Raw genomic sequence first — 20,563 nt, 5'->3', positions numbered from 1 at the left:
CGTTATTGTGAGCATGACGGTTTGACTTTCCTTCTCTGTAAGCGACAAGATAACTGAAATATAACTTCTTATCTCTTTTCTCGGCACAAGCTATCATCTAATTTTTGTCCCAAAAATCGCTCATGAAATCCAGTTTGCAAATTGCGATCATAAAACCCAGTATGATTTTCAAGTAAAGTAAGTTCATTAACCGTAGAACAGCAAACGGTTTTACATAATTTTTTCCATTTTTGGATGTTTTTATCTTGGTATAAAATTTTGAGTTCTAGACAACTTATTTCAGACCTTAGATTAGCATCTCTGAGCGGTAAATACTATTGGGCAGGTTTTGAGTCAAATACTCCACTGTGTTGAGGAAAATTCGTCCTCTAAAGTAAGCCTCATGGCTGCTTGAATAAATAACAATCAGAGAGTCGTGTCCGAAGTCTCAAAATACAGGTCACTCGACTGTGATTACAGCTGCGGCACTGTTGTGTTGCCAAATTAGCAAGTATCGGATTTGACCCAAGGAGGTTGTAATAAACTTCGGACTCCTCGATCGAACCCGATCCAGAACTTTGAAAAATTATATGCTCTGGAATAAATAAATATGTTGTCATAACTTTGTGGTCAAAAATGAAAATTTAGTCCTGTTTTATTTTTTTCCAAATTGATTAAATTGCACGGCTGATTCAAACTCTGCTAGGATCGTAACCAATGCAAACACTCTTTGTCTTTGCACAGTTCAAATAATACTCTGTTATTATTAAAGTATTCTACCGATAAAGGTAGGTTTCCATGGAGTACTAAAGACGTGATCTAGGAGCCTCCCTTTCCTTCCAGCGCTTCCTTCTTCAATTCACTGTAGAAGGTAGCGCTGGAAGGAAAGGGAGGCTCCTAGATCACTTCTTTAGTACTCCATGGAAACCTACCTTTATCGGTAGAATACTTAAACAATAATAGAGTATTATTTGAACAGCGCAAAGACAAAGAGTGTTTCATTGGTTACGATCCTATCAGAGTTTGAATCAGTCGTGCAAAATAATCAATTTGGAAAAAAGTGTAAGAGTTTCACAAAGTGAATGTGTAAACATCTTCAACTCTCAAAAGGAAGTGGATTTTTTTCTATTATAAAGGAATAAAGGTTATGTTAACGCTATCCTGCTTAGCATATGCGAATTACTTTGGGGAGAAGCATTTGGTTATTAAAAACTCGAAAAATTCTTTCAATTTGAATGAAGATGAGGGGGGAGCTCTGGTGAATCTATTTCTATTGCTATTTACCCTATTTCATGCCAAAACTCAAAGATAGATTTTGATAAAATGTGTCAAATATTATAAATGGTGTACAAACCATATTCCCTACGAATTGAAATTACCTGATAGCTCGTACAGAAACGCGATAAGAAGTTATATGTAATTTACAATAATTTCATTCATACGGAAGAAAAGTCATGCCGCTATACTATATAATTTTAACATTTCTTCTTCCTCCTTTTTTAATTGCTTCAGGCGAATTCAATATTCTGAAATGTTTAATCCTTTTATTTACTGAAGATATTAAGGGAATGTAGTAAGATTTTGCTGTCAAGCTTAAGTAAGATAACTTTGTCAGACCAAGAAAGTTCGAGTCGAATTTAATGCATCCATGCAATATTTTTCCTGTGTTAAACTTCACTACACTGTTTCCGTGATATGTTTTTTGTGCTGTTACTGATAAACGTCATTTATCAAAGGTTTTAGCACGTCCATCAAAAACTGGATAAATCTTGTTAGAAAATGTTATCTAGCGGGAATGAGAGAGATATGCAATTATGTTTTCCGATTGTTTTTGGTTTTGGTGAAGAGTTCTGGAGATCAACAACGGGTCAGGAACTGCATAACTGCTGACGTTTCGATGCCCGACTCGGCCATCGAAACGTCGGCAGTTATGTAGTTCCTGACCCGGTGGCGATCCCGAGAACTCTTCACCAAGTCAATTCACTGGGAAAGCACGAAATCTTTCTTCGTTTTTGGTTTTGGCAACTGGGCTTATTAGAAAACGCGTTGAAAGCCTGGAAAATATGACTGCATCAACCATTAACTGCGGAAGCCTTCGTAAGTGTGTGGGGAATGTGTTTTTCTCAAATAATTCGTGTGAGATATTCGATATTAGCATACTTAATTAGTTTTGCGTGCTTTGATAGTATCTGGGTGAATCAAAATCACTGCCAGTTAAATTTGGAGGCGGCAGGAGTGATATTGTGAGACCAAACTCGCAGTGAGATAAGATAAAAAAAGGGAGCCATCACAAATGATGATCAAATTTTCGAATAGATCACAAATGTATTGTTAGAGGACAGCTGTACCGTGGAATATAGAGTTGAGACAAAAAATTCAGAACACTCTTTAGGTACGAAATACTTTGAGGGATACCTGTGATTCCTCGCTTAAATATCAAGAGATCTCATGATTTTTAAATGTAAAAACAGTCCAGAAATAATGGGAAACAAATAAATGACAGTTAAAAGTTAATTTATGTCAACAAATATCGATCATTCATCATTATTTAATATTACCACCATATTATATCATATTACCACCGAAGTATTTTCAGTTTGACCTATGCCAATTAGTGAAAATGCCTATCGTTCATTGTGAAAAACTGAAATAATGTCGTTTATTTGTGATCTAAATTAAATATTTCCTAATTTTGTGCATTTGATTTTGTAATAGCTCTGTATCAAAGGTCTCGCGAATAGTTTTTCCCATCACCAAGCAGTTCGGTCCAACATTGGTATTTTTGACGAGTGTCAGTTGGACGAACCATTTTTACGCTTAAAATATTTCTGGTCTTACAAGAATAACAGTTATCCATTTTTAATAGTTAAGATCCCCATCTTCATTTTCCGCAACGAGGCGTAGTTAATTTTTCGAGTTTTTATTTCGTTGTGTCCGACCTAGGGAATACTGTGTTAATGGGAAGAAAGTATGATTCGACGGATAGGCTGTTTAAGCCCTACCCTAACAACGTAAGGATTTTCAAGAAGAGGTGTAAAGGATTTTTATTGGAAAATTAATATCATTGAATTTTATATATTCACTAAATAGCTTCATTTTGGTGATATATTTTCATTTACCATATTTTTGTTTTTTTTTATTTTGTGTAAACTGTTACCACCTGGCAAATAGCCAACTTGTAACTTGTACAGCATAATAATTAATGCTAAATCTCAAGAATAAATTTTAAGTAAACGTGTGAAATATTGAAATTGGAGAGTAAATGCTACTGCTAACACATTGGAATTACCCGATAGCTCGTAGCGATATGGGATAAGAAGTAATACTATCAATATTGCCATTTAAACAGAAGGGAAGTCATGTTGTCATACTCACAATATTATACAATTCTCTTCCTTCTTTTTCAATAGCTTCTGGTGAATTTCATATCCTGAACCTTTTACGTGTATTTTTCTTGATATACCCTAACAACGTAAGTTATTCTTGTAAGACCAGAAATATTTTAAGCGTAAAAATGGTTCGTTCAACTGACACTCGTCAAAAAGGTCCCTGGGGCGTCACGTGGAGTGGAATCGCATGGGCGCCAATCTGGCCTTTTTCAAATGCGGTTAAAATTAACCATTGCCATTCGTCTAAACTGGGATTTGTAAAACCAAATAATTTGTATATTATGAATACACTCATGGTGGGTAACGAATCGCAATCAATGCCTTTCATTTTCTTTGATGAAGGAAACTACCCTATTACAGCATTGCTGGAGGACCTCTCACAATAGGCGGAGGGAGTGCGGCGGTCACTTTAGAGGCGGTGTTTCGGCATGAAGGAATCGAAATACGACAAAACGATTGAAAACTTCTCCATAAGACTGTGTATTATCATATTTACCCTAGAACACGTCTAATCCGGATCGAAAAACTCAACATTCAAAAGAACTGCATTTAGACCCTTAAGGCGTCTCAGGCACGGCTCTCCGACGTCGCACGAACCTGGAACTTTTTTATAATTTTTTCTTACCAATTCGCACATTTTGAGACCAGGACTCCAAAGTCGGATCATTTATGAAAATAAGTGCCGGCCTAGTGGGAGGTGTGAATGTGGGTGGAATCTCCCTCCTTCCGAGACTCAAGAAAATACTAATGGGACTTGATAGATGTGGTACCATTCCGTTCCTTTGAAACTTGCATTTTGTAGGCAATTTGGGCACATTTTAATCGGTTTAGAAAATGTCCGAAGCTTGTCCGTGTGGCAAGAACGATCCATTTATTCTCTAAATTTACGACTTTATACTTAAAATCGTGGGGAGTTGGAAAATGTACGAATTTGGTAGATAGGACCACTACTAATTTAAATTTCGGGCGGATTACTTCAGTTTTACTGCAGAATACTCTATTTTAATATTCTCCGAAAATATGGTAACTTCATTTAACTGCTGCCAAGGTGGCTCATTTTTTAGCAATCCTTATTCATTTGGTTGTACTGACAACGCTATAAGACCGAGAAACACGTTTTACCGCAAATAAATAGTCCTAGTGCGTAGTGAATCTTTACTATTCGAAAAGGACAAAGCTCCTGCCGCGAGGAGAAACCTGAATTCATCGAAATATAGCTGAATTTATTGTTTTCTTGATATAAAGTAAGATCTACCTACTCCAAGTTTTTGGTTTCGTACTTAATTACATTATAAATCTGCTTTATGCGTAGATATTATCAAAATATTGCATAAAAATTATGTGCAAGTCAATAAATGCATATATGTGTGTGAAATAGTGGCACTAAGGCTGAGTATAACTATATCAAGCTCCCATTTCTCCTTTTATGGGAATATGAGTGTGATCCATCACTTCTTCCGCGGCTCTGCGGATCATAAAATGGATTGGAGCATCACTGCACGAGGCGTGACTACGAAATGTGACGACCGGAAACAGCGGAAAACAGCTCTTAGCGGCATACATGGTGAATTTGAATGCGGTCCTATAGTAATGATATATATAGGAAAGCGCCTCTAAGTCTGCCGAAAAATAGATAGGGATATAATATGCCTGGAGTATAATATTGGTGTCATTTTTTACCTATTATTTTAATTACTTTTCCTCAAGGAATATTCATGAAAATTGGCATACTTGTCAGGAAAGTTTCTAAGTCTTGTCGAGTTTAAGCAAAATTTTACAATTTTTACCTCACAATGTATGTCCAAACCAAAAATTTTAATTTGCATTATGGGGATTCGATGTTAAAAAATTCGAGACCTTCGTGATTCGTTAAGAAAGTCTTAATTTCATTGACAAAGATGTCAATTCTTAGGCTTTTGGACACGAGAAAACCGAAAATAACACTTTTATCTGCAAAATTCAACCGTTGACCCAGTAAGGTCACTGTCAAGGTCATAGGGGTGGCAAAAAGAATAGCATACCAAAAAGGTGTCGATACATAGGTTTTAATGGGTGCCCAAGTTTGTGGTATACTCCAAATACCTGTCTGATTCACTGATTGACCTCTAAGGCTAATACAGAGTTCAAAGGTTATAGAGGTAAACGTCGGTCCACCATGGCAACCAACGTGTCGAACCATTGGTTTTAAAGGGTGCCATAGCAGTTTTGAAGTTCACAGATCCGTATTGTTCTTTTTTGACCTCGGATGGTCATATTGGGGGTCAAAAGTCATAGAGGTCATGAAATATCAAGGAAACTAATGTCCCCGACCAATTTTTCGCTATGCACATAGAGTTTACCATCATCAAGAGGTGAGGTTCAAGATAGCTTAATTTTGACAAGTGCCAGTTAGAAGAATCCTTTTTACCCCGAAAATCATACTGATTTTTTAAGAATAGCATTTATCCATTTTTAATGGTTAAGATCCCCATCTTTATTTGACGCACTTTTTATTTACACAACAAGATGTAGTTAAATTTGAGGCTATTAAAAATTAATAATTTTTTGATATTTTTTTCTGAAAACCGGCATTTAAGATATCATGGCATCTTTTATCCCTTGTAATTTTCCGGGGAATTAGATTCATGGGTGCATTCACGCTCGAATATTTTGATGAATTTTCGTATTCAATTTCCCCATATGCGGACAAGCGCTCTTTTCCTCTCTATGTGGTGGTGGAACACCAGTGGCGAATCTGAGGATTCGGGGTTTGTATCTCGGTGAAGGAAAACCTGGCATGGTAAGGTGTTTGGGGGAGGCGACCGACAGTTGAGGTCATTTGCGCCTTGAGAGAAGGGTATTGAAGGAAGGGTGGAGAGAAACCCGGCGTCGGCATTAGCCTGCTCTTAACTAAAGGCGCCTAAGGGACCACGGCTTAACGTCCCACCCGACGGGCGGAGTGTTGAGGGGGATCGGGTTGGTGTGGTGGCTAGAGTGTTGGCTTCCCACCCGGCGGGCCCAGGATCAAATCCTGGCAGTGGTAGAGAATTTTCAGAGACTGTCCGATCCCTGCTTGAGTATTGTGTGGAGGACATTTCAAGCGCAACACTCCGTCCGTCGGATGGAACGCGTGGTCCCGTCCCGTGGTCCCCTTGGCGCCTATCGTTAAGAGCAGGCTAATGCCGACGCCGGGTTTCTCTCCACCTTTCCTTCCAAAAGCTTCCCGTATGGCGCAAGCTGTCTGTCGCATCCTCCAAATACTATACCACACCATATGGAGTGTTGAGTTTGAAATGGCCACCGCACAACAATCGAGCAGAGATCAGGCATTCTCTGAAAATTCTCTGCCACTGCCGGGATTTGAACCCGAGCCCACGGTGTGGGAAGTAAACACTCTAGCCACCACACCAACTGGATTCCCAAAGGCAAACCTCTTCTGCTCTGTGGATTTTTTTCCATTTAAAGGATTCATCAATCTCTCCATCACTTTTATCGCCTTTTAATTGACGCATTTATTCGTCAAACCCAAGTAATCACCTTGAAAATTTCAGGGTTTATGTTGTAGAGCTTAGTTTGCATTTATCCGGGCTTTAAACATGAAAAGTTAGTATCAAAGAAAATACTGACGTAAAATTTTAGATTTGAGATGCACCCATAGGTTCACAAAGATTTATTTTACATTCCCTGTAAATTTCAAATTGATTGATTGAATTTTTAACGAGTACATGTTATGTATGAAAATGTTTCGAGCGGGAGTAACGCGTCTTACTAAAGTTCACTTGCGAGGAATTCCTCAAAGGTAAGCCGTTTGCCAGTCCGTGGACAGAAGAGGCAGCTTATAAAAGTCATCGTCTCCTAAATATCTACGTTTTATTCTTTCTTAGTTTTTTTACAGTTTATATTTGTTAAAGCCTCAGGTTATAAAATTTATATTCAATGTAAAGACGGTATTGCCTGTTTTTCTATAATTAATTAAATAAATAAGCGTTTCCTTGTATAAAGATTAATTTATATTAAAATATAGTAAAATATGGTTTTATAATATAATAATAATTGTTTATTCTTACGGGTGTTTACCCAATGTACAGAAAAAGTGTTACATTAATAAGCATATAGACATAGTGTGGGGTAAAGAATAATCAAGTGGACTGTATAAAGCGGAAGAGAGACAATTCCCACATTTAATTCGGTTAAGCAATTAAACAAATAATGAACAATTAACACAAAAAATACATAATAGAGAATCCTGGAAATACAGGTCACGGAGAGTCGGAGCAGCGGTGAGAATGCGTTGATCCGGCGAGCAGCATGCAGGAGAGGGCGAGCAACATGCAGGAGATATGCGAACAGCAACGTGCAGGGATAAGCGGGCAGCATGCAGGAGTAGGCTAGCAGCATACAGTCCGGCGGAACACTCAGCTACGCTGGGGAGGGAGAAAGGCGAGACTGCCTCACGGGCCACTTATTCGTCAACTGCTCGTCAACTGCAACTGAACTGCACGACTGAACTCGATTGCTTCTCCGCAAAGGAAAACGCCAGGAGACTATTAGCGCCCTCCTCGGGAACACGGGGAAGCCTACAGCAGACGATAATAACTGAAGAACGAAAACTATGAGAAATAATACGCAACACATAGTATTACATAATTAAGTATGTATAAAAAGCATATAAACATTAATAAGCATTATTTAACACATTAATAAAGTAAAGAGTAGCAAAAGGTAACATGAGATCAAATATAAAAAGTTATAAAATAATATACATATAAGAAGCATACAAACATTAATAAGCATCATTTAACGTGTTAAAAAATGTAAAAGTTAGCGAGCATGTGATCAATATAAAAAGTAAAGCGTACAAACATTAAAATCATTATTTAAAACGCTAAAAAAAGTAAAAGGTAGCAAAAGGTAAAGGTTTTACAATATTTATTCCTGCAGTATTTTTATATTATTTGCTTAAAACCTCAAAATAGAGTTACTAATATTTTTATTGAATGACGGTGAAGTTTTCACAGAAATGATACAAAGCTATTTGGAAATTTTGTTATTTTTTAATCTACCACTAAACCCAGAATATCATGTTAGCCTTTCATTTCCGCACACGGTGCAGTTAGCTAGGGTATTTTGATTCTTCATTTCGAAAGTAGAAAGTAGCTTAGTTTATGCACGAACGTTCCGATTATGCAGAGATTTGCATTAAATATACCACTCATCGGGATTCTCGTGTGGAATTTGGGTTAGTACCTATATTTTATTGCATCTTAAAACTTTATTCCAATTCAGCTCTTCAATAACACTCCTATATCATACTGGTTACTTCAAAAACCTTTGAATTACCCTGAAGAGAAGCCTGAGTTGATCGAAATATTACTTTATTACTTCCTTGAGGTAAAGTAATCTTTTCCAAATTTTTGGTTTCGTATTTCATTGCGTTATAATTCAGGTTTGAGCGTAGATATTTATCAATAACATATCATAAGATAATATCAATAACATATCATTGGACAGGAGAAATGATCTTGATCCCTACCCTAAATTTGTGATGTTCACACGCCTATGGCTCAGTCTGGGGTGAGGTGTACTCTTACCTATCTAAACCAACCTACGAGTTGAATCAGTGAGTGAGTGAGATGTTAGGACAAAATCTCTCGTCATCCGTAGGAAAACGGCGCTGAAAATTAGAAATGGAAGTAAGTCTACTAATTTTTCCTGTACCAGATGACGAAGTTTACTTTTTTTAAGTTTAGTCTTTTTTAGTTTTAGTTTTTAAAGATGATTTGAGGCATACTATCCAAATAGAATAAAATAAAAATAACTTTGTTTTATTCCACACTTTATTTTAAATAGCACGACCCGGGTTTCAGCATCTAATGCTATCATCAGATGCTGAAACCCGGGTCGTGCTATTTAAAATAAAATGTGGAATAAATCAAAGTTATTCTATAATGAAGCAATTCCACAAAGTAACAGCTGAGACCGTGTCTTATATGCTGTCCAAATCTTTAAAATCTTCGTTACATATTTTTTTCCCACCCTTTATAGATGAGATTGTGACTTGGGAGATTAATGTCCGAATAACTTGGGTCCGAAATGGCAGTTTTTTCACCTCAAATTGCACCGTTCTTTTAGTCTGGTTTTGCACAATTACCCCTTCAAATTTATGGGAGTAGGTCAATTGCCAGATGGGCTTCGGCCTGGCTTCAACCGCTCCCCTTGCGGTATGTGGCGACCAGCATTATAATGTTTTGAGCTCAGTGAGTTATATGCATTACAAACAATCTTACTTTGGGATTGAAGATTTTATGATATTATCCTATTTACCTTGGATCTCTTAAGATTCATAAGTTTTACGACGCGCTAAATTAAAATTCCAAAGTTTTGGAAAATTCATTTTTTATAAAAAATTACGTATTTTATGGTACCTACTTTAAATATTTCCCCAGCACCACACATCAATTTTTTATATATATTAGTAAAAATAATTTTAAAAATTTTTTCAATCAAAGGCATTTGGCATAAACTAAAACAAATACACAATAACAACAATAAACCGTTAATTTAATTGGTTTAAAGCGCAAAAATAATTTAATTTGATGGTAAAAAAATACCGGCGTCAAAATGACAAGGGGTTAGTGACCACGTAGCTCTGAGCCAGGTTTAGTAATCTAGGGTTACGTGCTAACTTTATTCTAAGTGAATGCATAAAATGATGTTGATGCGGCAATAGCTAGCGGGAGTACCTCAACATTGATTTTTTCGCGTTCCCTGATGGGATGGGGTGCAGACAGGGAGACGTCTTGTCTGACGGATAAAGGTCAAGAGTCCCGTTTTTGGATTTAAAGGCCTCTCGTAGTTGTTATTCAGAAGAAGGGGTTTTGGAGAACACGTATGATTTCCTAGCCACGATAGAACCTCGAATTAACTGTATAATAGTGTGCCGTTTATCACTGTTGAACTCTTAATGCAATCCATCTTAAGTATTGGCTTTGAGACGTTAATGCATTGTGTTGCACATTCTGATGAAATTTAGAGCCGGCCTCGGTGGCGGCGGGGCAGTGTCATCTCCTGCCAAACTAATGGTCGTGGGTTCGAGTCCCGCCTGGGTAAGTTACCTTTATTCAGGGCGTGGGTATTTATGCACAATCGATTGTTAAATGTTATCAACCCCGATATAAAGGCCGAATAGTGCTTTTTTCGGTGGTATGTGAAATAAATGAATAAATAAATAAAGATCTCTGCTAGACAGTCTGTTACATTTTAGGCCTCCTTCTCCTTCAGTAAAGGGTTATCATAAAAGAATGTTACTGTTTTGAACATGGTTTATATGAAAACAGAATTACTTTCAGCTTATGTTTTTTCGAATGTGTCGTCTCGATTAGTTTTTTTACATTATCAACAAATTTCAATACGTGCGCCCTTTGCCGTTCGTCAAGAGAGAAACCCGGGGTCAATGTTAACATACTTCTAAGAAATGGCGTCAAGAGAACCACGACTTGACATCCCATCCGACGGATGGAGTGCCTCACTTGAATTGCCCTCCTCAAGGCACTCAAGCAGATATCGGGCAGCCTCAGAAAAATCTCTGCCACCCTATCACTACCATCTTCTTATAAATTACTGAAACCGCATTATTCTTTGATGATAACCCTTCATTATTGAATTTTGTTAATTGTTTACATCTACGTCTCTGCTTTGCACTCCCGCAAAGCTTGTACTCCTTCGTGGCACCGTGAGGAAGTTTGCTCCTTTGTCAAAATCCATTACGTCTCATTCGTAGAGTTTTATTTGAATGAGCATCAGGGGCGGATCAAGAGAGAGACGGAGGGGGGACGTGGGCCCCCCGTAATTCCTAGAAAAATCGAAAAAAATATAATTATTAAGGTGTCTTTACAATGTTATTTTTTATTTCACCAGCTAAACATACAATGTTGAAAGATAATCGGAGAATATAAAAAACCCCATTCCCTAAGCAGGCTCATTAATGCTTCAAGGAGGTGTATACCACCAAGGCGCAACGGGAAGCCGTGAAACCCTTACGAAAAATTACGTTAATCCACTCTTGATGAGCATGGAGTTGTGTTAGCCCTGACGCAAGCTTACGGTGGCGACGTAAAGCAGCGGAAAACTTAAGAACTGGAAGAGTCTTTCAAAAGACAGTTGTCGCCGGTTAAGGGTAGTGCGATGGACTAATGTGTACGATTTTCGTTTCCACCTTAAAACTTAATGACGTTTACGATGAACTTGATTGTTTTCGACGGCAGACACTTTGTTGCTTGCACAGTATTCGAGGCTCAAATCACCGATGGCGGCGCTGAAGGCGCTGTCGAAATTTGCTAATATGGCCGACGCATCGAGGATTGTGCTGTAATGATAACATTGGTGTAATTGGATGAATCGTTGAAAAATAAAGTAGACAATATTAAGGAAGATTTGTAAAGGTTTTGGTGAGGTATTTATATACCAAGGGGCAACGGCAAATGACAATAAAGATTCAGGAACTAATAAGTCATGGCTGAAATATCCACTACTTGTCCACATCGATTATTGAAAGGGTCTCCAATAGCCATAAATGCGTGACTCCGATAAAAAACACTAATCTTAGTAGGATAGAAAATAAAAAGTTTAATACGTTAGTTACAGACCGCAGTTACAGTAAGTGATGAATTTTAGTAATAAATGCAACTGAAAGGCATTATACATAAATACGAATGCATAAAATTTATAACATATGACGTTATGAAAGCTTTACAATAAAAAATTAACAAGAGAGGTAAAAAAATACCCGACAATGCTAATGATTTGACAACGTGGTTTCATAAGGTAACTACGAGGTATCCTCGGAGCTCCACTTCCAATTTCGGCCGATAGTTGGCGTCACCCTTGTCTAATTTCTCGAATATTAAAAAATAACAATATTTTGACCATTTTCGGATGTTACACCATTATCATGTGCGGAAAATATAAAAAAATATGGTTAGGACAGGTTTACATATACTTTGGTTGTTATTTGGTGTTGTTATGGGGTTGGTTCAGAGCTGCGATTGATAATTCCTGGAGGAGAAGGGAGGAAAACAAAGTTTGTCATTAGGGTTGTGGAGGTGGGGGATTAGGGAGGGTGATAAGGGTAATAAGGGGATGGGTTGGGAAAGGTTATGTCGTTAACAAGGTTTCCGTTTGTTGCTATCTCCCGAATTTCCAAGGCATCCATCCTCCTTCCTATATGGGTAAAATGGAGTATTTCTGAATAGAAACTGCTTTGGTGCTCCATTTCTAAGAGGTGCCGGGCGAAGGCTGACGCAGGTATCATCCTTGTTCTTCCAGCATGCCTTGTGTTGCTTCATCCTCGTCTTAAAGTTTCGTCCCGTTTGGCCTATATAGCAGGAATCACAATTGTTACACTTTAATTTATAACTACCAGATTTTAGTCTGGATTCAATTACATCTTTAGGATTATTTAACCATTTTCCCAAGGTGCTGTTATTGTAAAAGGCAACCTTGTATTTATTTTTAGGGATTGCTTAGGCTACAACATTGGATAAAGGGCTGATAAAAGGTATTTTACACCATTTTGTTGAAGTGCTAGGTTCGACGGGTAGCAAGGAACTTGAATAGGAGTAAGAAATGTGTTTTAATTTCATATTTAAAATCCGTGTGATTAAAGATTGCTCGTATCCGTTGTAATAAGTGAAATTGACAATGAATTTGAATGTTTGAAGGCGTTAGCCGCTGTGAGGTACGTATTTAGAACGTAGGAATCTAATCCTTGGAAGGCCCTACGCCGACGCCGTAAGCTTCCGTCAGGACAGTAACACAATCCCATGCCCATCAGGAGCGGATTAATGCCATTGTTTTATGTGGGTTCACTTTTTTCCTTTACGCCTTGGTCGAAACACCTTTCAGTATTAATGTGTTTGCTTTGAGAAAAATTTATATTTAGATTTTCTCTGATTATCTTTTAGCATTTTTGACATAGCTGGTGAAATAAAAAATAGCACTGTATAGCCACCTAATTTATTATTACCACCTTCTCCATTTTTTTCCGGGAATTAAGGTCCCTCCTCAGTGAGCCGGTTGAAATCATGATCCAGCCAGGACTCTAATTGGCTATTCCAAAATCAGTTTTTCCTGGATGTACACAATTACTTATACCACTTATTTATTTTTTTGTAATTGTGTACATCCAGGAAAAACTTATAATGGATTACCACAAAGTAAACCAAGAGTTAGTGAATTTTATTCCAAAATCTCCATTCTTTCGGTGCAACCGCGTCGGTTGTTTCCTGTTTCGACTTGAAGACGCTGGCAGCAGTGCAAGCGAAACTTGTCATCAAGAAACAACTAGACGCGGTAGCAGCGAGAGAATGGAGATTTTGTAACTTCGACACCGCGGAAACCTACGCAGTCACACTCTAATTGGCTCGTTGCACTTTGTATTTTCTCGTCGATTTTGATCAGAGGTTGAAAATTTGATTGTGTTTTTTATATGAATTAATTAATAGAGCATTAACATATACTTATTTTAATATAATTTAATTTTTCAGGATTTTCGGAAGTTGCCCGCTGATTACGTCCGTCGCGACGCTTTGATGGAGTTGGGCCAAAGTCGAGCACCGGCAGTGGTCGGAGTGCACGCGGAAACTATGGAGGTATTCAAAACCGTTTTAATGTTTTCATTCGTCGCATATCGAAAACTTAGCATTTTAAACTTTGGCTTTAACTTATTTCAAAATAAATTTGTGATTGTTAATAGGGTAGTTTCCTTCATCAAAGAAAACGAAATGCATTGATTGCGATTCATCACCCACCATTAGTGTATTCATAATATACAATTTATTTGGTTTTAGAAATCCCAGTTTATACGAATGACAATGGTCAATTTTATCATCATTTGAAAAAGACCAGATTGGCGATCATGCGATGCCACTCCACGTGACGTCACAGGGACCTAGATTCTATACGAGTGGATAGGAGTTTTACATTGTCTGAGATTACCAATACATGCATGAGGCACAGAGCTCAGGGAAACATGTGTTAATAATCACCTACTAAAACTGAATAAGATTGGAAAGTTTCCCTCGTTTGATAGGGTAAAATTATCCTTATTTAAGCCAAGTGCTACCTGCTAGCAGGGTACTCAGCTACATGCTAGCAGCCTGCGTCGTATCAGCGCTCAAAGCCTCGCCTCAAGGCCACCTCAAACGGCGATAGCAGGAACCAGAAATACGTCACACGGACTTTTCCCAGCATTCCTACTTAGCCGTCGCGTTTTTGCGCGCTTGAAAATTTTCACTTTTCGTTTAATAGCGAAAAATAGATATCGTCATTTAAAAATCTAAAAGCGTGAAATGCGTACTCCAGGAGTAATATTCTTTCAAATTAAGGCAATAAAAAATAACAGGAAACACCCTATTGTTTTCGAAATACCGTTGTAGTGCTCCTGATTCTTCTACTTTTACTTGAGGGTGTCTCCAATATCATGAGGCGCCTAATCGTATTTGACCCGTAATTACTGTTAAACCTCGGGGTATGAAGGTTATCTCTGCTGCTGTCCGCGGCACGGTGAAGTGGTCTGAAGAATTTTTTTCCACATTACAATTTATTTAGCAGAAACTGATTTAGTACCACTTAGTTTTTTCATTCAGATGTTTTCTTAGTTTGGTGAAGATAGAGCTTATCCTATACTAAGCCGCAGGTGGGCTAATTTCTCTCGCCTGGGGTAGGGTTGTGCATTGTGGCATCCAATTGAGTGGGGCATTTGGCTTCTGATCGATGGGTCCCGGGTTCATAGCCTGAGTGGAGCCTTCCAACGCCTCAAATCAAATCCTCGAAGTCCGAGATGGCCCAGGAAAAGGAACTGTAGCACCCTTCCCTGAAGGTGAGCTGTACTTACGGCTGAGATTGTATGGGGCGAGGTCTACCCTCACCTTTACCAAACGAACTTCCTGGTTGAGTAACTGAGTAAGTGACGCTAGGGTCATTTTTCCCTGGGCCGCCTCGTACTTCGAGGATTTCTGTTTGGCGGTGTACGAAGTCTATACGCAGTATTTGATCCCGGGATTAGTCGGTCATAAGCCGGGTGTTATACCCTTCAGTCAACCACGCTCCCCTGTTTTACTACTATCAAAAACTTATTCTATTTTCTGAATCTGAAAAGTGGAGAAAATCGTGACTTTACTTTTAGTAGAAATGCATAATCAACGCGAAAAATGCTTGAAAATCGTTAAGGCCGTTTTACACGGGGCACGGAATTGCGCAGGTTAGAGCTGCATTTATTTCTAAAATGGCGTGGAATTGCGCGAAGGCATGAACGAAATTAGAACGGGGGCTATTTTGCCGTCTCGCATCCACGCATTCTCGCATGTGTTCTAGCAATTCACCGCTTTACACGACGCAATTTTGATTGCGACTTCGCACGTACGTGAGATTGCGCAATTCCGTGTACCGTGTAATACGGCCTTTAGAGTTAGACATATTGCCCTCTCTTTGCAGGAAATGGGCATTTCTTTAATATATTTTTTATTTATTCCTGTACGCCGAAAACAAAACCATTAGTCTTTTACATCAAAGGATGTTCACTTAACAAACACACGCGAACATCCATGCCCTGCATCACTTCACCCCGCCGCTTGCGAGGCCGCCAAAGCTATACGAGATAGATAGATTTACTATGCTAGATTTGTCGTGTATACAGCTTCTCTTAAAACATTGGAAAGAAACATTCGTTGCCTTGCTATGACTTGATAATTGCCATGACGGACTGTGTCACCTGGCTTCTTATAACTGTGCATGTTCGCTACTGATTGGGTGAGAAGATCTTTCCTAAAGCATGGTATGGACTAAGCAGGAATGAAAAATCATCATGGGAGATGGGATATTTCGCGTTGATTATGCATTTCTACCAAAAGTACCTATAGTCACGATTTCCACTAGCTTTTCAGAGTCTGAAGATAGAATAAGTTATTGATAGTAGTTAAACATGGGAGCGCGGTTGGCTGAAGGGTATAACACTCGGCGAATCGGCTTATGAGATCATAAGATCTCTGAGGCCCAGAAGAAAGGGGATAAAATCTGCCGCTGAATGCAGGACGCGTACGAGTTGTTTTGGATAAGCTGCCCAAAAGTTAGGAAAGTCCAGATTTATCCTAAGGACAGTTACAGAGCTCATTAACTCTTACGGTACTTAATTACAATATGTATCTGAGCTTCACCTCATCCCCTGACCGATTCCGATGGATCGTGAAAAATCAACTCTAGGATGCGTCATAATGCAGATGTGCCTCCAGGAATAAGAAAAGATAACTGCAGCGTATGTCGCTGCTTCTCTTGATGAACCATCATGCATTTCAAAGATTAATATTGATACCGCGTCTCCATTTCAGAAGTTTGCATCGATTTAGGGAACTGGCTAAATATAAATTTACGGTTACTGTCTCTTGCAACGGAAATGTAAATATTGTTTTATTATACGATTTTCATGCTATGCTCATTTCTTAGGATTGGAGAAAGTGCCATGTTTCCTCTTTTATATTGCACAAGTTTTTTTTCTACCTATATTCTCGCTAATGATGCTGAATTGAAAATTTTAATATAAAGGTAGAAACCTTTTTCTATGTTCTTCATGAATATCCACCTTTGATAAATGGGCTGATTGTGGTGGACCACAGCCTTTAGATTTATGTTCCTCTGCCAAGACTATCACATTATTCACGACCCTAAACTCTCTTATAAAATTACTACGGGCGTTAAGGATCCTGGTTTTAGGTAGAATTTACGCATCACAAATTTTCGTATTTCTGCGGAAAGTGAAAGAAAACTAGATCATTCATTTTAATGTATTTAAATAATATGGCCACAGCCATTGATGCAGTCAAGTAAGGAAACGCAGAATGTACCGATTCTGTACATACATATTACAAATAATGCTTCTTCTAGGTCTGTGATCCTGTCGTAGCGCAATTTTCAAAGAACTAATGTGTTTAGCATTCAATTGAACAATTATTTTGCCAATCACCACAAAATTACCATAGTGATAATTGCACACAATTCATTTATAACATAAGGTGTGTGTTATAACGTAATTTACATCAGTTTTTGCCAAAGCCCTTATGTTTTAGTTGAAATTAATATTTTCCCTATGCTTATACCAGCATCGCTGAGAGAGCGTGTGTAAGAATGTTTTAAAAATTCAAAATTCTCCGTGGAAATCTCAGTTTTCCTGTTAGTGGTAAAATGAGGCATTGCAATATTTCCACTGGGTTTTATTATGAAACTACGTGTTTCGTCGTTACAAACAACATGTTTGTAACTCTCATGTTGTAAACTCAGTGGAAATATTGCTATGTTTTATTTTACTAATATAAAGAACTTCCACCATATCTTGGCCAACATCATGCAAGATTTTCCTATTGGTAGTCGTTTTGATATGTTCAATTGACGATCCTACAACTTTTCATGTAAATGCAATGTTATCTCATTCCTCCCTGATCCCTTTTATACCCTCTCTAACCCGGAGCTGTACCTGGTAGAGGTTAAATTTCAAGACTTCTCATTCGAAAAAATGAAAAATTTCCACTCTTTCAAAATGATTGTGACAGCTACATATTTCGCTATTAAAACTTACTGCACAAAAGAACTCATAGTTAAAAGTAAGGAAATAAAACTTTGTAAGGTTTACTGTTATTTAATGATGGGCACGACCCGGGTTTCGTAACTTGGTTACATCGTCAGGTGACTGATCTTGCATGCATCATACATTTACACACAAAGTACACAAGTGACAGTGAGGACATCTATCGGAACTTGTTTACTTTGTGTATAAATGCATGATGCATGCAAGATCAGTCACCTGACGATGTAACCAAGTTACGAAACCCGGGTCGTGCCTATAATTAAATAACAGTGAACCTTACAAAGTTTTATTTCCTTACTTCCAATATGGAGAGGTTTCACAAAGAAAAGCCTGAAGTTATTAGTTATACATAGTTAAATTATTCCCTAGATAGAGCTTAAAATGTAAACATTTTTGATGTTGCTTAGAAGCAACATTGGGTTATAATGGGTTAATTTACGTAGCACGAGCATCTCCTGTCCACCCTCCAAAGACATTGCGGAGTTGATTATTATTGCGATGTGGGCAGTTCGAGTCCATCTCAAGGTTAAGAACTCTACGCCACTGTTTTTCACGTTTTCTCGCCCTTAGTTCTATTATCTTGAGGACAGTTACGGGAGCCCCTTGGTACTAACGGGACTTAATTACAATGTGTATCTGTGCTTCATCCCATCCCCTCACCGATTCCGATGGATCGTGAAAAATCAGCCCGAGGATGCGTCATAATGCAGATGTGCAGTCTCCAGGGTTGTGAAAAGATAACTGCAGCGTATGCCGCATTACTGATGCGTCATATCTTTATGAATTATTTTACTTTAATAGAGAATTTTTGATCCCGCGTCTTCATTTCAGAATCTTGCATTAGGAAGTTGGTTAAGAATAGAAATTCGCAGTTGCTATCTACTTCGATGAAAAATGTAAATTCTGTGTCATGATACGATGTTCATGCTATACTGTTTTCTAAGGAACATGAAAAACGTTCCGTTTATTCACTTATATTATACAAGTTTTTCCTGTGCTCCTGCTAATGCAGCTGAACGCTATAGATTTCATATGAATTCTCTCATTAGTTTTCAAAAATATTCACTTCAATTAAATGGGATAATTGGCTTATTCTGGCTCAAAGCTCGTACACCTTTTGATTATTAGCGTGGTCAGAGGGATTGACAGAATTTTTTATATTTGTTCCTCTGCGAAGACCATCACACTATTCAGTACCGTTAACCATCCTATAAAATTGCCACGTTCATTAAGGATCCTGATTTGTGGCATAATTTACGCATTATAAATTTTCACGTTGATGCGGAAATTGAAACATAGCGCGATAATTAATTTTCGTACATTTTGATAATAAGATGACAGCCATTGTTACTATCAAGGTAGGAAACGCAGAAGGTAACATTTCGGTACTTATATTTTACAAATAATAATTCTTCTAGATCAGTAATGCTGCCGTAGTGCAATTTTCATCAAGAAAATGTGTTTGTATTCAATCCCAACCTATTGCTTCCTAATCGCCCCTAAAGTGTCGTGACTTGAGTCACGTGCGTACAATTTATTTTTAATATAGGTTTTGTATTATAATGGAATTTACATCAGTTTTTGCCACATAAATTTTCTTCTAAACGTAATGAGCAATTTCTCTATATTTATACCACCATCGGTATGAGATCTTATGTAAAAATCATTTAGAAATTCAAAATACTGCATATAAATCCCAGTTTTACTATCAGGAATCGTTGTGTTATGTTCAATCTTGAATGTTGAAGATCTTTTCAAACATTCGCAAAAATGCCATCTAATCTCGTTCCTCCCTGATCCTTCCTTAATTTTCGTAGCACGAGCATCTCCTATCCACCCCCCAAATGCATTGGGGAGGTGATTATGATTTCGATGTGGGCAGTTCGATGTTATATCAAGGTAAGCAACTCTACACCACAGTTTTTTCTTGTTTTCTCGCTCAAAGTCCGCTTATCCTGAGCACAGTTACTAGATCTCCTTGATTCTTATGAACCCTTATGAGATTATATATCGGCCTTCACCTCACCCTCTAACGCTGTCCGAAGGATCGTGAAAAATCAACCCTAGGATGCGTCGTAATGCGGTCTCAACGAATGTGAAAACATACCTGCAATGTATGCTGCATTACTAATAGTGTGTGTCGTGACGAATTAGTATTCATTTAGCGGAGAATTTCTTGATTACGCGTCTTCATTTCAGAAATTTGCATTAATTTAGGGAATTGGCTAAGCATAAAAATTTTCAGCTGATATTTGGTAAAACGAAACATGTAAATACTATTTCATGCTATGCTCTTTTCTTAGGAATATGGGAAGAATTCCGTTTGCTCGCTAATATTGTGCCAGTTTCTCCTATACTCCCGATAATGAACCTAAAGTGGATAGTTTCAATATGAACGTAGAAAGGATTTTGTGCTTTCTCGGCGAACCTTGCTAATGTACTCTTCTCGGGAAGTCAGCAGGGTCCTGATGACGATGGCAGAGAAGGCTATCGAAACGTTGGCAGCAATGTCCATCCTGACTCGGCTGATTTCCCGAGAAGGGTTCATCGTGAACGGAGACAATTTTCAAAATGTTAGTCAGGA

Source organism: Ischnura elegans, chromosome X (assembly GCF_921293095.1).
Source record: "Ischnura elegans chromosome X, ioIscEleg1.1, whole genome shotgun sequence".
NCBI lineage: Eukaryota > Metazoa > Arthropoda > Insecta > Odonata > Coenagrionidae > Ischnura > Ischnura elegans.
The sequence above is the reverse complement of the archived record's forward strand: the minus strand, read 5'-3'. Positions refer to the sequence as shown.